Here is a 17,870-nt window from a genome sequence, read left to right on the forward strand (position 1 = left end):
TTCCGGTTAGGTCTTATTTTCAGGTAAACATGGTAATAGGAAATTTGTTAAAAGGTGTGGGAAATTGCGTTGGAATCTGTTATGGCTTTTTTTTTTTTTCCTGTTTCACTCCTGGTATATATAATTTTATAAAATATTACATAAATATGATTTCTTAGCTTGTGGCTATCTTGATGATTTTTTTGGCCATTTTATTATAAGGAGCCAATCTGTAAGAAAGTTATAGGACATCTATGGAGTCAATGGGGCTAATATTTGCTCTGATGGGCAAATAGACATTTTTTGTCTTGTCTCCATTTTAGTGTGTTTGTAGATGGTCAGTAATGAAGGAACTCTACAGTTTTGACAAGCTTTGTTCATTCTTTTATATGGGGTGAAATAATTATCTCTCAGACAAAAGTAACTCATTTGGACTTTGAATGTAATGTACCCATTACATTTTGTAAAGCCCAGTTTGTAAAGAGATTCTTAGCCAAGGTGTCACCTTTGACTTAAGGCCATTGTTTTTGTGAACTGCAGAGCATATGGTGTGCTGTCCTGCAGCTCACTGCTCTGGAGAGTTTCCTACACCACGGACATTGCTTTAAGCAGAGAGTAATGCAACTGATGCCAAAATAATCAATATTCTAGGAGCCCAAAGTTGTATTTCTCTTATGAGACCTGGTGTTTCTGACATTCTGATATTCTGATTCTTGATATATGAGACAGCTTATAATTATTTAGTAGCAAATGAGACTCGGCAAAGCTGCATTTGAATTATTAAGGAAATGTTGGTTGTTTTTGCATTTGGGGAGCTTTAAAAGATCTGATTTTGAATGCTTTTGAGGAATTCACACAGACTAGATGGATTTTATAGGAAATATTAAAAAATACCAGATTATACGAGTTCTGGCAATTAAGTTCGCGAACTTGTTGCAATGATGTTGCTAACTTTTTTTGATATCAGAGGTTATTATTCATTATGAATTTGTACCAACTGGACAAACAGTTAATCAAGTTTACTATGTGGAAGTGCTGAAAAGGCTGTGTGAAAAAATCAGACGACCTGAATTTTTCGCCAACAATTCATGGCTCTTGCATCACGATGCACCAGCTCACACTGCACTGTCTGTGAGGGAGTTTTTAGCTAGTAAACAAATCACTGTATTGAAACACCCTCCCTACTCACCTGATCTGGCCCCCAATGACTTCTTTCTTTATGTGAAGATAAAGGAAATATTGAAAGGGAGACATTTTGATGACATTCAGGACATCAAGGGTAATACAAAGATAGCTCTGATGGCCATTCCAGAAAAAAGAGTTCCAAAATTGCTTTGAAGGGTGGACTAGGTCTGGTGTCAGTGCGTAACTTCACAAGGGGAGTACTTCGAAGTTGACTGTAGTTAATTTTCTGACTTTGTATATGTCTCTCATTCACAAGAACAAGTTCAATATGATTTATTTATTTATTTATTGGTGAATGGACTACAAGATGCTGATGATAGACTAAAAAAATTGTTATGGTTTATTTAATCTTGCAATGTTTTTAAATGATTTCACTTTATACTTTTATTGTTAACTATTACATTGCTTGGGGCCTGGGTTTCACTTCTCATCTTATACAATCTCCTTGACCATCACCTTCATTCAACAGTGTTGGGAGAGCTGTGAGGCTATGATAAAATCTAGTGAAACCAAATGGTAAAAGTTTGGCCATGGATTTATCTGCCAAAGTGACAGATGTGTTTTCCTCCTGTGCAGAAATAATTGTCTCATTCAGACTTTCCAGAACAAAGGACAGATGGTAAGGACTTTGTCTTATACATCAGTTAGCTATTGTTGCATACCAAGCTTCTCCAAACACTGTGGCCTAAAAGAGTAAGATTTATTGCTCTTGAGTCAGCTGGACAGTTCTCTTGGTGAGCACCATGCATCTCTGGCCAGCTGTAGGTAGGGAGCTCTGCTTTTCTGGGCAGACTATAAGCTGGTCCAAGATCACCTTGAATGAAACAATTGGACTCTCCTCCATGCAGTCTTTCATCCTCCAGCTGGCTCATCTGGGCTTGTTCACATGGTGGTGAGAAGAATCTGAGAGGGAGAAGCATGCAAAGCTTCTTGAGCCCCAGATGTGGAGCTGGCAAACTGACATTTCCGCTGCAAAGTTACAAGCAAGCCACAAGGCCAGGCCATACTCAAAAGATAGGGAAATAGACTCTTCTTCTTGATGGGAAGAGCTACAGAGTGACATTGTAGAGAGTGTGGATACAAGGAGGCTATCAGGAAGTAATTTTCATTAAAGCTAGTGATCTCTGCCCCAAGTGATAGGTCCATGACCGATGGCCAAATGCTAGAGCCATATTTTTCAAACTATGGACTATAGGTAACTCCTGCAACAGATTCACTGTGGGATTTGAGTTGCCATAAATCTATTGAATTAGCCTCTCTGGGGCTGGGTCCCAGAAATCTGCATATTAATCAATCTCTCTCCCCCATAACTCTTACACTAAGATTTGAGAGTCTTTGCATTAGATTCTCCTACTCAACATAATTATTGAAACATGTGGACTCACGTAAGAGAATATTTTTTTCAGATGTGGAAAACTGACTTTGATGTGAATCACAAAAAATATAGTTGGTCTATTTTTTACTGAATTGTCTTAAACGGATTCTCACCTTTTACCAAATTATGATAAATAGAACATGTCATAGCTACACTGAATTAATCAATAAATGCATACTTATAGAATCAGTTTGATTGATTGCTTTTGTTCTTTTGATTTTGTACCTGCAAGGGGCCCCTAAAAATTGATGCATCTCAAAATTGGGCCATTTTCCCTTCCTCACCAATAATATCCAAGTCAATCAATATTCCTATGGTTTCTTTCCTAGAAGGAGTGCGAAACCTACCTTTATGTCATCTTCTCCAGAAGCCAGTGGTATAGTAAAGATGAAGAATTCATAAATTTTTACTTGACAAGAAAAGAACACGGATATATGAAAGTTACAGGTTTTGTTCAGTGCTCCCGAGCAGGCAAATAAGGAAGAAAAAAAAAAAGATGTTATTACATTTTTAAAATTCGTATCTTTGTCTTCAACTCAGAAGCCTTCAGTAGGAGTTATCCAGGTGCCCCTCGGTCCCTCAGGTAGAGACCAGCTTTTGTGTGTGTGTGTGTGTGTGTGTGTGGTATATGTGAGAGTAGTTCTATCATTTCACTGGAAGCTTCTTTTGAGCCATTGACTGAAAATTTAAGACATGCTGGAAGATTCTTTTGGGGTCAAAAAGATATTTTAATGAGAACTAGAAGGAAATGACCCTGGTGGAAGCAAGATGAACTTAAGAAAAGCCTAGTACTCAAGTTATACTTGTCTGCTTGATTCTAGTCTTTACTGCTACTACCAGTTTAGCCTGCACAGAGGACCAGATTCATCTTCTGAAAGCAGTGTTGGATCACTCTCCTCCCTTGATTGAAAACCCTAATGACTCCAATTGCCTCACTGGGTTGGCCAATTCAACTGCATCATGGGCAGGAAAAAGATCAACGAGTACAGATGTATAGTTATAAGTAATAGGGAGTGGTAGGGTCTGTGGTAAACTGAACAATGCAGATCTCATTGAGAAACACTCAAATTCAGATTTTTAAAAGAAAAATTAGATCTGGCCAACAGAACACATTTATGACTTAATTCAGGCCTTAGACCACCTGTGTGCCACCTCTGTGCTGGCTTAAGTCCAAACTGGTTAGTTAATATGGCACCTAAGATTCTCTATGGCCTAACACAGCGCTGTGAACAGAGCTAAGACTCCTCAGGCTCACTTTTAATGCAGCAAGATATAGGGGAGAGATCATTAGGCTTTGAAAGTCTTGGGATTAAATTCTGATTCCACCACTCACTGTGGTGACCCTACAGCTTCAGATGAGTCATTTCATTGTCTCTAAGCTGTGTTTGTTTTTCATATGTACAATGTGGGTAGTAATGCCTGCCCTGCCTAGTTCATTGATTTCCTAGGAAAATAAAATGATATCATTTAAGTTGTACCACTAATGTGGCCGCCATTGGCTACGGGGCCTACTGAGCACATGGCAATGGGCTAGAATGACAAAGGAACTGGATTTTTAAGTTGTATTTAATTTTAATTAATTCAAATTTAAAACCTGTCTGATATAGTTCTTAGAAAATTTTAAGAATGGTTGGAATAACTTGAATTTGTCAAACTACTGTTTTTTTTTAGCTGTAATCTATGAAATCTAAATGCAGATCAAATATTTCTGAAGATAATTTAGCATTGGAATTGAAATGTCTGAAAATGTAAATAAAACATACTAGCTTTTGAAGACTTAGCATGCAAATAATGTAAAACATTTCACTAATAACTTTATATTGCTACATATTAAAATATGATATTTTGGACAGATTGGATCAAATTAAGTATATTATCAAATTTCACTTATTTCTCTTTACATTTAAAAAGTGTGGCTACTAGATATTTTTAAATCACATATGTTGCTCATGTTATATTTCTATTAGGAACTGCTGATCTGTATAAAAGCTGTTAATAAACTATGATGTTTTTATCAGCAATAAATACTGCACAAGTAGGTTGCAATATTTGTAAGGGCAAGGATTATATCCATCTTGTTCCCATCATATATTTAGGGCCTGGCCTTGTTCCTGGCACAAAGTAGGGGCTTAATGCAGATTCTTTGAACAAATAAATATTTAAATAAATTTAAATATATATTAAATGAACATGTATTTAAACAGTGTCTTTGTTGCATTACCTATAAAACAAGGGGGCCATACAATTATATCTAAGTTGCTTTCAGCTGTAAAATACAGTAAGACCTGACATGATAAGATACCATACAATATGGTGCAATATGCTTTCACTCTATGTGTAGATGTGTAGTCTTTTTCACTTGGCTGGCCTGCTGGGATTTTGATGTAGAATCTTTACAAAATACAGTTGACCCTTGAACAATATGGGGGGTTAGTGGTACCGACCCCTCCATGCAGTCAAAAATCCATGTGTAACTTTTGATTCCCCAAAAACTTAATAGCCTACTGTTGACCAGAAGCCTTATTGATAACATAAACAGTCGATGAACGTATACTTTGTATGTTATATGTATTATATACTGCCTTCTTACAATAATTTGGAAAAAAGGAAACATTATTAAGAAAACCATAAGGAAGAGAAAATACATTTACAGTACTGTATGCATTTATCAAAAAATCTGCATATAAAAAACTGTGCAGTTCAAACCCATGTTGTTCAAGGGTCAACTGTACAGGCCAATGCAAAAAAGACAAGCAAATCTTTATTAGATGACAAGATATAACTCATTTTGATTAGTAACGAGGGCAGCAGAACTGAACATATCACCATATATATGTTGGACCTTGTCACTTTGTCTTCTTTATTTTTTTATTTTCAGTCAAACTCTGATTTTACTAGAATAATCCTCATTTTAGCAGGCTTTCTTGCCTATAGATTGGAGAGTTTTTTATGCATGTGAATATTCCACACCTTGAAGTGAGAATTTGCCTCTTGGGAAGTAATGTGCTTTCTTGGACAGTGAATTGCCACCTCACATTTTCCATCTGTTCTCAAGGAAATATGTTTATTTTTCATGGACAACGTAAATCCTAGAGGGGATAAGTGATAGATTTTCCTACCCAGTAGGTTCTAGGTACTTTCTTTCATTTCATATGAAGTGGTGTAGTATTCTCTTAATAATTAACATATTGGGTTTCTGAGATCCCTGGTTCTCCTCTTACAAGGAAAAGTGTAGATGGGTGTAAGTTTTATATATTACATATGTATATGCGTTTCTGTTTCCATGGGGAGTGTTACAATATGATTTATTTGCTATATAAAAAATTTTAACATTTTGAAAGACTAATTTTTATTCCATGGATTTGTTGGGGATGGCAAACTTCCCCTTACCCCTTTAGTTCTTCTGGTTGGTTGAATAATCTGACATACAACAGATTAACAAGAGAAAATCAAATTTTAATAATGCACATGGGTAATTCACATAAGCATGAAAATTCCAAAGATAGTGAGACAAAATGAGGTATATTTTGGACTAGGGAGAGGGAGGTAGGCAATTCATAGGAAAATGAGAAAGAGCAAGCATTTGGTAAGTAAATTCTTGCAGGGCCCTCTAGAAACACTGGGACAAAGGGAAATGTAAGGGAACAGATTTTTCTTGGATCTTCCCTGTTTGCCACACTTAATTCATCTGGCTAAGGTGAATATGCTAAGGTTCTCTTTCTGCAGCAGGTTTTTCTATCTGAATCTCCTTAAGCAGGTAATGGGGAGGTAAAAACAACAAACAAAAAAACTTCCTGAGATTATTGGCCTTTCATTGTTTTCAGTTAGAAACAATCTGCATGGGAGGGTGGCACATTCTGGGGAGACTGCGCCGACCTCCAGAGTTAAAGGTGAGAAGCTTTACCGTGGAGTGTAATTTCTTTGGAAATATATGGCAACTTGTCATTTTCCTCTGCTTCTTACTGATGGAAGTTGTGAGGATTCCAATGTTTTCCCCTGAGAGATTATCTTCCGTTGGCCGTCATCCTAAATTTTGAGATGTTTATTCTAGAAGCAATTTAAACAAAAGGGAGGAAATGCCCTGGACTAGTGACTGCATGTAATCATAATGAAAAATGCTTGATATTGAATCAAAGAAGTGGAAGATGGTGTGGTGATTTCAGACTTGGACTAGCACCTCTGGGGATAGAGCTCTTTTGGAGAAATTAGGATAAAAGGAAACCACGCTGTGGCAAACCTGGCCCACTTGTAGTGTATGCATTTCTCCCTTTCCTCCTTTTTATGATATCATCATCCTGTGAATGAAAAAGCCTGGTGAGTTGTGTGCTAATGCCGTCTAAGGTTTTTTTCTACCCTGGGATAGTGTTCAGTGAATTGTTTCTGCAATGTTGCTTAAATAAAAAAGAAAACACATGACATTAGAATAAAGATGGATTCAGGCAGGAATCATCAGTGGATATTAAATCCCATGGTGGAGGTTCAAGGAAGAACAGAATACTTAAATAATGTCCAGTTATCTAAAAGTATGAAGGAAAAAATAGTTAACTAGGCAGAGAAGACATGGAACAGCCTTAACCAGGTGATAGAAATTAACATCACCACAAAGGGGCAAATAGATATCCTGGGTCCTGAGATGGAATACTTTGGGAAGAACACATCATTATGTGGTATTCCAGCCTCAAATGCGATCCATGAACTTAATTACGAGGAAATATCAGAGGAACCCAAATTGAGGGACATTTTATTGTGCGGGCTAAAAAAATACACTTTTCCTCCCACATCCTAAATTCTTCTAGCTGGGCTAATAATCAAGTTAACAGAGACAGATTAACAGGAGATAAACAAATTTTTAATACGTGCACACAGGGAATTCACCTAAGCATGAAAATTCCAAAAACAGTGAGGCATAATTGGGTGTCATTTGGACAAAGGAGAAAGAGGAAGGGCAGTGATGGGATTTCAAAGAAAGTAGGCAGTTTACAGATAATTGAGAAAGAGTGAACATACGTGGCAGGTAAATTCTTGCTTCAGCGGAATACAGGAGGTGATATAGCTACCAGACCCCTCTGCTTGGGGCCTTCCCATCTACCATACTTAATTCAAATTAGGGGAAGGCAAACACCCCAAGATTCCCTTCCTGCAGCAAGCCCCTCATCTGACTCTCTTAGACAGGAAAGCGGGGAGGACCAAAGCCTCCCTCTGAGTTCCCTGTTTTTCAACAAACATTTTAAAATCAATATCAAAAAAGTCAGCCTTTGGATGGCAAAACTTTGGTCCCCTTCACTATAAAATAACTGAAAGGCTGAGGGCTTGCTCCCAGGTCCAAAGAGACTATAGAGACATGACAACTGAATGCGATATGTGATCACGAACATGATCCTTCATCCGATAAATAATTGTTATAAAGGTCATTGTTTGGGTAACATGATGAAATTTATATATGGACTATAGATTAGATTAGACAGAAATTATTACATCAATGTTAAATTTCTTAAATTTAAACATATACCGTGATTATGTAAGAGACTCTTTATTCTTAGGAAACACACATTGAGGTATTACAGAGTAAGGCATCAAACATTCACCCTGCTGTCTCATGGTTCAGAAATAATTATATTGCTATTTATGTATATGTGTGGATACCTACATAGAAAGAGACGTGGAGGTATTAAACACATTTGGGAAATGTTAAAATTTGTTGAATTGGTGTAAAGTGTATTTAAGATTTGCAACTTTTCTCTAAATTTGAAATAATTTCAAAATAAAACACTTTGAAAAATGAAATCAATGTCCTCACCACACACACCCACATACACATCTATCTATTGGTGGAAAGGTTTCATGGGAGAATTTAGAATACAGTTTGCATATTAGGAGAAAAATGTGAGGATGAGCCATGAAAGTACCTTCTCACAGATATTGTTGGAAGAAGTCCTTTCATAATGACAGACTGCAGGAATTCTGTGTTCATCAGGGTAATCCCATTAAAGAAACTTCAGATGGCTGCAAAGCTCTGAGAGAGTTCAGGGTGTAGGGTGATGAAGCCCGGCTTTGAGGGTTGATTTATTGGCTGCCTTAACCTGCTTGTAACCAGGAACTTGCCGAGCAGCAGTCTGGGTCAAGCCTGTGTGCCCTGCACCGTCCGTCCAGAGGGAAGAATCATATTGGCTGTCCTTTAAATGTTGCCTTCCTGGGGTCGGAGGTTGGCCATACATCTTCTCTTAGTGCACTTGCATATCTGCAGTGGCTGAGCCCCACAGTCTCTTGTGAAACACGTGGGGAGAAAGTTGGTTCTAAATCCAAGCTCTCTTATCCAGATAGTACTCACTGGTGACTCACGAGATTTTAAGTGTGCAAGTTTGCTTTTCTTGTAGACTCAGGGCTGAGGCAATGCACCCATGCACGTTATGCACAGAACATTCTACTGGGAAGGGTAGGGCTTGCTAACTAGCCCATTAGAGGGAGAGAATGAAGCTGTTGTTTCGCCAGCCTAGAGAAAAGCTCAGTGGGATCTCCTTTAACAAACACCTGTAATCTGGTGTCGCACCAACACATAGCAGACCTTTGGCATACTCTAGGAAGCACCCTGTGGAGTTACATTGGAAGGAAAATTCAACCTTTTATTACTTAATCACATCACTCAATGTTAGAGGTTTTCATTATCTCATAAAATGCTTTCTAGGGGTAGGGAAAGGTGGTTTGGAAAAAATTTTATTGACCTGCCTTGTTTCCAATTTTGTGAGCTTTCACACAAAAATACTTGTTCCCTCTTTTTATTTGTTTTTTTTTTAAATGATTTTTGTGCAGGATTGGTTCATTTTCAAGGCCATTTTGCTTCGTCCTAATATTGATATGCTTCAAGAATTGTTTTTCTTAAGTGTCAATGCATAGTCGACATGTATTTGATTATAACAGTAATTGTTTTAGAGTGTCATAGATCAAAAACACGGCATACGATGGAGTCATTTATGGATCCAGTAAGCTTTCAAACCTTTTTGCTTTAAAAGAAGAATGAGGTCCTAAGATGAAGGCTTCTAGTTTTCAAAGTGCTGTGCAGAATTTCAACCTCATGATCTCTTATCAACTCTGAAAGGGGACACCATTGTTGTCTTTGCTTAGTAACAGTTAAAAAAGTTTCCATTTTTATTTCAATGGATAGCATTGTGGTTACTTTTCTCACATGATATGAATTGTTTTTTAGGGGGCTCTACATTCAAGTTGGGGATTACAAAACTCTCTACGTTTTCATTTAGTACCAAGAAACGAAGTAAAAGAACAGAAGAAAAGGATTTTATTTTTAACATGGAATAGACTAGTAACACACCTAGGCATAGCTTGGGGCTTTCTAGCAGGGAGTTCATTTTCTATGTACATGATTTATTTGGCAAAGTAACATGGGCCCAAGGTTTCTGATTTAACTGTCTTAAAAAATTCCATGGCTTAAAACACAAACTGGGTGTGGGATTTTTAAGGCATAATTGCGGTGGAGTCAAAAGCTGTTTGGAAGCCCAGCAATTAAGGCGGATTACTGAGATTTCTTTCTGAACATAGAGATGATGGTGTCTCTTTAGGAAATGGCCACCTAGAGAAGAAGCAGGAGGTTTCATTTCAGTGCAACATAAACTGGGGCAACTATCTTCAGTTCTTGAGATGGGCTGTCCTCCCACTGCTTTTCTTGCTTGGATTGTGACTTTCTTGTGAAAGAAGAAAAAGATTTCTTGGGCTATTGGTCTTCCTAGCTGGTGGTGGTGGTGGTGGTGGTGTTGGTGTTGGTGGTGTGTGTGTGTGTGTGTGTGTGTGTGTGTAAATTTTTTAATTGGATAATTTCTAAATTTCTTTCATTTTTAAGAGTCTGTGGTTTTTGCACAGTGAAGGAAACCATCAACAAAATGAAAAGACAACCTACTGAATGGGGGAAAGTATTCACCAATGAGACATCTGATAAAGGGTTAATATCAAAATAGATAAAGAATTATACAACTTAACACTGTAAAAACAAACAATCCAATTAAAAATGGGCAGAGGAACTGAATAGACATTTCTCCAAAGAATATACAGATGGCCAATAGACATATGAAACGATGCTCAACATCACTAATCATCAGGGAAATGCAAATTAAAACCACAAAGAAATATCACCTCAAACTTTTCAGACTGGTCATCATCAATAAATCAATAACTAACAAGTGCTGGTGAGGATGTAGAAAAAAGGGAACCCTTGTACACTGTTGGTGGGATTGTAGATTGCTGCAGCCACTACAGAAAACAGTACGGAGAGTCCTCAAAACATTAAAAATAGATTTGCCATACAATTCAGCAATTCCACTTTTTGAGACTTATCTGAAGAAAACAAAAACACTACTTTGAAAAGATATATGTGCACCTATGTTCATTGCAGTGTTACTAGTAATATCCAAGATATGGAAGCAACCTAAGTGCCCATCGATAGAAGATTGGATAAAGAAGATGTGGTGCATATATACAATGGAATATCACTAAGCAATAAAAAAGAATGAAATCTTGCCACTTGCAACAACATGGATAAACCTAGTGGGTATTATGCTAAATGAAATAAATCTGACAGAGAAAGACAAACACTGTATGATCTCACATGTATGTGGAATCTAAAAAAAAAAAAATGAATAAACAAAACAAAACAGAAACAGACCCACACATATGGAGAACAAGCTGATGGTTGCTAGCGGGGGCAGGGGGATGGGAATAAAAAAATTAAAAAATATTTTTTTAAAATTGAAAAACTAAAAAGAGTCTATGTGCATGCCTCTCTAGTTTGGCTGGAACAATTGCATCTCAACTGAGAGAGTAAGAGTGAGCAGAATGCTTTTTCTGCAGGCCTTAGCATAGGATTTATTTTTTCTCATTGTTCATAGCAGTGACAGAACAGGAGGTATTTTTCCTGCTTTTTCTCCTTCACGTTCTGGTAACTTTCCCTTGGCCCCAGAAGCATTAAGGGTTGACCCTGCATGTCCTCAATGTAGCCGACTGACTTGAAGAATCCAGTGAAACTCCTCTGTGAACACTAGGTCTACTGACTCTCATCCCGAAATGCTGGCGACTATCTAAATGGTCGCTCTGCAAATGTGCTTTTTTCACCAGTTCTTTTAATTGCACTGACCTCTGGATCTATTTTAAACTGTGTCCAGCCATATTAAGAAAAGAGCGGGTATGGTATCATCTGCGAGGTGCTGATTGGTTGTAAAATGTCCTTGTAAATTCTGTTCTTGCTGTTAACCTCATTTGTACGAAGGCAAAGTATTTGGAATTTGCCAAAACTGCTAAACACCGGGCAGAGCAGTCACTTCCACTTACTCCTATTTGTTGAATTATCAGAAAGTCTTGAGCCTGTAAGGACCGGGGGAAGTCTTCTAGTTCATTTCTGTGGCTCTGGGTGAATCAGCCGCGCTCAACGGTCATGAGCATGCGCGTTACCTCTCCTGGGAGGAAGATTACAAGGCTTCTCTTTTGTAACCTAATATCATATGTATCAACTTATACACCAAGAATTTATCCTAAAAGCTAAGCTGACATCTTTCTGGACAGACTTAAAGCCAATTTTTGGTTGTTTTCTCCTTGGAGATAGAGAACTTTGATCTAATAACACTCCATATATTACTCAACCTCCCCGAGGGGCCCGTCTCAGTTCCTTTAACCATTTCTCTCTCCTGCTCTTTTTCCCCCCAAAGCTATAATCAGTTTACTTTTTGTCTTCTCTAAGTAATATATTCTTTAGATATCTGTGACTCATTTTTCTTCGTGCAGAATTGTACCCTGCTTCTGCTCATGTTTCCACGTTACCTTCTTGATCCATATGCCAACTGTGCCTCATTTAGCCAGGCTAAGAAGACCTGTTTTCCTGTGGAGGCACAGCTCTAGTGACAGAGATGGCCACAAAAATACATATAAAGAGAACAGAAAAAAGTATCTGGCATAGTAAGCTGTGTTTCTGTCTAGCTGATCAGCCTAAAAAGTACGATTCAATAAACAAATTCTGCATAAATAAAATTTCATTCATATGTTATTTTCCTTGCTTCCTGTACCACCTTTATTATTTAAAATAAAAAACAACAACCAAAAAACAAAACAAAAGAAAAAACACAAAAAGCTTTCCTATTGGAATATTTTGAAATTTAAAAGCCATCCTTTATTTTTAATGTCCTTAGGATAGGGGAATGTATTATATTCGAGATTTTTACATTAACTAAACCACTCTCTTGGGGAAGAGAATTAGCAATTTGGAATACTGGTATTACCCAGAAACTATTGTGTTCCTCAAAGTAACACTGATAAGAAACCACTCCCAGAATGCCATGGGCCTTTTCAGTTAAAACTAGGATGGGTGTAACTTCTTCACTTCCTGAAGTTATATCAGTTACAAATATGTGGAAACAGAGAAGATTAAGCTATAATGGAGAATTTTCTTCTGAATAATTTATATTTTTCTTGTATAGAACTATTTAGTCTCTCCCTCCTCCAGGTATGAAGTAAATATTGAAGCTTCATTATATTTTTTCTGAATATCAGAATTCTGACCATGATACTAGGTTTGGGCACAGGCTGAGTGTTTAGGGTCCCAGTGAACAGGATACAATAAAAACTTCAATAAGAGCCAACTCTTTGCCATGTACTTCAAACATTATGTTTCACTAAGAGAGATTTTCTTTTTTTCAATGCTTGAGGGAAAGTAACTTAAAATCTTAGCTTAATTTTGCATGTCTCTGAAGTAAATCAAGATTGTCCATCCAAATTATGTTTTATTTTTAGTTTTTAAATTTATTTTTAATTACAGTTGACATACAATATTATTAGTTCAGGTGATTCACCATTTATATACCTTACAAAGTGATCACCACAATAAGTCTAGTAACCATCTGTCACCGTACCTAGTTAACGATATTATTGACTATGCTATTACATCCCCAGGACTTATTTTATAACTGGAAGTTTATACTTCTTAATTCCCTTCCCCTTTCCTGCCCCAAATCATGTTTTAGTAAAATTTGTCCTACTCTTAACATCCCAGATTTTAAATCAATGAAATTTTAGGTTTTGTCACCTAAGTGATACATTTCTTCCCTTCTGGAAGCTTTGCCAGCAAACCGACTTTCTTCGTGATTGGTTTTCCTTCACCCATATTGAACGCAGGACCATCATACTCAGCAGGAAATGAGCTTGTGAGTGTTGAAGATGTTCAGGCCTTTCTGGTCCAAGGAACCTCTTGACTGTTTAAGTGTACCTGACCATTTGACTTGTCAACTTCCCTTGTCAAGTAACTCATCTAGGGTTTTAGGTAGTTCTGTCATTTTCCTGGAAATGGCTTAAGATTCTGTGCTTTCTCATCTACCTCAAATAAAGTCTTGAATCTGGGCATAGAACAGGTGGAATTCTACTTAAATGCCTACCACTTCATACTCTTGTCCTCCCAACAGATATAACAATGTCCAGCTTTTCATGACAAAACGTCCACAAACCTAACCTTCTCTTTCTTCCTGTTCATTTCCTTTGACCTTTTAAAGGACAATCTTAGATCAATTGATAATTTTTCAGAGTACCATGCTATATTGTCTTATTGTCTTAGTGGGGAGGGTTGGGAGGACAGATTTTAATTACTCAAAAATTTGTCGGGTGTCAACAGGATGCCAACCACTGAGCTCAAATGAGGTTGAATTTTGCATCTCTCACCTCCAGAATGGCAGCTGTCGGGACAAGCTGAAGCAGAGGTATTCTGACTTTGTTGGTGTGCAAAAGTTATTAGAGGTGAATTCACAATGACAAATGGACCTGGCTAGTGGTGTCTTTTAGGCTATAGGAACAAGAACAAACAAAGTTGTGCCCTTCAATTAAGAGTAACAGCCATCCCAGTAGGACTCTTTCGGTTTTCTTCAAGAAAGAAAATGGAAGCATCTACGGATGAGAGCAGTTGTATAGACAAAATCAAACCATTGGAGAAGATAACTGACCACTGCTGAGGTGGTGGGACAGATGAAGCAAGAGATTCTTTTGACTAATTTTGCCTCAAGTGCTAGAGCCCTACAAGAAATAATAGCTAGCACTTATAGGGTATTTACCATGCATCAGGATTTATTTTCAGCCTTTTATGTACTATCTAATTTAAACTTCACAGCAACCTTTAGGGCAGACACTATTATTATTTTTTTCAGATGCAGAAAATGAGATACAAAAAGCACGAGTACTTTGCCTAAATTCACGCAGCTAGCAGAAGATGGAGCCAGGCAATCAGATTCCCCAGGTTGAGACCCCTTAACCAGACAATGGGGCTCCTTGGGATCAGGTTTCTTGTACCACAACCTGGGAGAAAGAAGCACAATATTTCTCTTAAAAGCAGTTTCCTAGAGAATTTGGGTGATTTTGTTTGTTTGTATATAGGTACTCCATCATATGATACAGGGGAGAAGCACATGGCTTGTATCCACATTTTCTGGGAATTAGTTCAGAGTTTGGAAAGTTTTTTGCCCATGAAGCTCTTGTAGGTGGTTTTGCTCTTCTAGAAAAATTTGTAAGCTAGAGTTTGCAAAGCACAGCCTTTTAGCTCCCCTGGGAGAGTGGGAAGAAATTTTGTCTTAAGCTGATTGAGTGAAAGCCCCAGCAAAGTGGCATTTTATAGAAGAGGTTCGATCAAAGCCAGTAAGGCTGAGGATAATTCCTTAAATGTATCTTTATGTAAACAGGGAGGACTCAATAAGATTTTAAAATAACACAGTTGAGTAAGTGAAACAATTGGAGATATGCATCTGATTCAAATCGAATTCAGCAACTGCAACATTATTATCTGATGAGAGAGATTTTGTGTCACATGTTCAAAGTTGGCTTTAAGTCCTTAAGAGGTATCAAAATAATCAAAGTGTTTTCTTTGCTCTTAGCTGTCTTGTGAAAGAATTATAAATGGTTGAACCGTTTATGTTGATCAGAAACCACAGTTGGGAAGTGAAAAGAAAGTATGTTTCTGAGCACAAAGCCGGGAGGGAGGAGACTCCGTCCATTATAGCCTCTGCTTAGAAGTAATGCTCTTTCTACCTCACCTCCCGGACTCCAAGCCATCAGAGGCTCCTTGGAGAGGAGTATGTCTAATGTGAGGAGAATCAGAACTGAAGAAGAGATTCCCAAGCTTGGCTGATTACCACAATCACCCAGAGTGCTTTGTGAAAGGTACTGATTTCTAGGCTCCTCTCCTGGAAGTTGTGATTCAGCAGGTCCAGATTAGAATCCAGGAATACAAATTATAACGTATCTCTCTAAATGGGAGTCTTATGATCAACCAGGACCGGTAGCCACAATCTAGTGTACACATTTTATAGATGAGTAGACTGAAGCTTGACAAGGATAATTAATATACTTATTCCCATTCTAGAGGTGAGCTGAGGTTGAAATTTCTTTTTCTTTGGCTCTTGATTCAGTGCTGTTTTCAAGTCTGAGTATATATGCACTGGACAGTTGGGGATGAGTGTGTGTGTGTGTGTGTGTGTGTGTGTGTGTGTGTGTGTATGATTTGCAGGCATATAAGAATGAGGACCTATCAGTAGTAGATGTTAAATATTGGGCTATTAATAATTATATTATTTTGAAGTGTAGTCAGATGAGTGAAACTCTCTGACTCTTGGAATTAAAATGTTTATCCTTTGAAAATATAATTATTTAGTACACCGTTTCCGGGGAGAAGTAAAAAGCACAAAAAATAAAAATGAATTATGCTTTCCAAAGAGTTACTTAAGAAAATATTCAACTTACTTTGCCCAAGGCTTACAATCATGTCGAAGAATCATAACTTAAACACCCTAGAAAGGATAACTAGACAAAATAGTGAGAAATTATCCTATTACTTGCGACTCCCCTCCCCAATCCATTTTTTCCCTATTTTGAGCATCTTGAGGTCAGGGACTATGTGAGTATCTTATTCCTACTTATATCCTTCAAAGCCTAGCCCAATGAATAGCATATAACAATATTGATAATAATTATTTAATGGGCGTATTTAATTTTTAAAAGAATCCTATAATATAGGTACTCTTATAACCCCATATCACACACAAGGAAATAGATATGTAAGCACCACCTGGTTTGTTAGTGAATGTAGAGGAAGCACCACTTCTGGCCTGGAATGGACAAGGAAGGGGTTCATGAGGAGATGGGACTTTTGTCCAGACTCGAAGGGCTGGGGAGGGATGGTCGCTGGCAGAAAGAAGGAATGCCACTATGCTTGAAAAGGCAGGAAGGAATCAAGGTCGACATGCTTGAGAGAGAGGTGCAAGGTGGTCTTCTTGTAACAGGCTTGGGCAGAGAGACAGTGACAACTGCGATTGGAAAGGCAATTTGGGGTGGACCCATGGATGGCCTTGAAACCTGGACTGAGAAACTTGGCTTTTATTCTGTGTTCATTCAGAGCCTCCAGAGACTTTTGAGTAGGGGAACAACATGCTAGAAACTGCTATTCTGGGATGACTATGTCACGAATTAGGGATAGTCTCAAACACCACAGCTTGAAGTTCTAGTTTAAAGAAATAGGGACATCTGGAGGAAGCACCAGTTAAAGAGGAGAGGAGAAGATGAGTTCATCTTTATCTTGACTGGGTTGGAACACCCAAGACAGGCGGCCATCTCTGTTAGGCAGTTGGAGCTGTGGGGCTGGGGATAAAAACATGGAATATGGATTTTTGAAGTTGGTAGTAAATAAGATCTCTGAGTAGAAGAATAAGGAGCAAGAAGAACAGAGGGCCCAGGACCAAATCCTGTGCACCTGATATGTTTGGGGGTCAGGAAGATAAATCAGGAAGGCAAACACTTAAATGAAGTCTAGCATGTAATGAGCTTTTGCACTTTATGAAAAAATACCTTCCTGGTCTCTTGCTGCAGCGACGTGAGCAGTAACCAGGAACCTCGGCTCGGAGCGAAGATGGGGGATTGTTTTAAGAAAATGGCAGACAAGCCCAACATGGGGAAAATCATCAGTTTCGATACGGCCAAATTGTAGAAGATGGAGACACAGGAGAAGAACACCCTGCTGAACAAAGAGACCATTGAGCAGGAGAAATGGAGTGAAATTTCTTAAGAACCCGGAGGACTCCCCACCCTTGTCATCTCCAGCCGTGATGTGGAGAAGGAGCCGCCTGCAAGATGGACATGAGCAACAAGCAGCACTGTGAACCCGGGCACTCCATGCCCATGTGGGTCTCTGAGGGGACCCCCCCAATCAGACTGCTAAATTCTCTGGTTTGCCCTGGGATATTGTAGAAAATGATTTGTATGATTAATGAAAATAAAACACACCTCGTGCCAAAACAAACAAACAAATAAACAA

The 17,870-nt window shown here is 38.1% G+C and overlaps 1 pseudogene; it reads left to right on the top strand.

The window, feature by feature from the left end:
* The first annotated feature begins 17,486 nt into the window (after positions 1–17,486).
* LOC117016224 (thymosin beta-10-like) lies at positions 17,487–17,621 on the top strand (annotated as a pseudogene).
* Positions 17,622–17,870: the final 249 nt, after the last annotated feature.

This window comes from Rhinolophus ferrumequinum, chromosome 23 (assembly GCF_004115265.2).
Source record: "Rhinolophus ferrumequinum isolate MPI-CBG mRhiFer1 chromosome 23, mRhiFer1_v1.p, whole genome shotgun sequence".
In the NCBI taxonomy this organism is placed as follows: Eukaryota; Metazoa; Chordata; class Mammalia; order Chiroptera; family Rhinolophidae; genus Rhinolophus; species Rhinolophus ferrumequinum.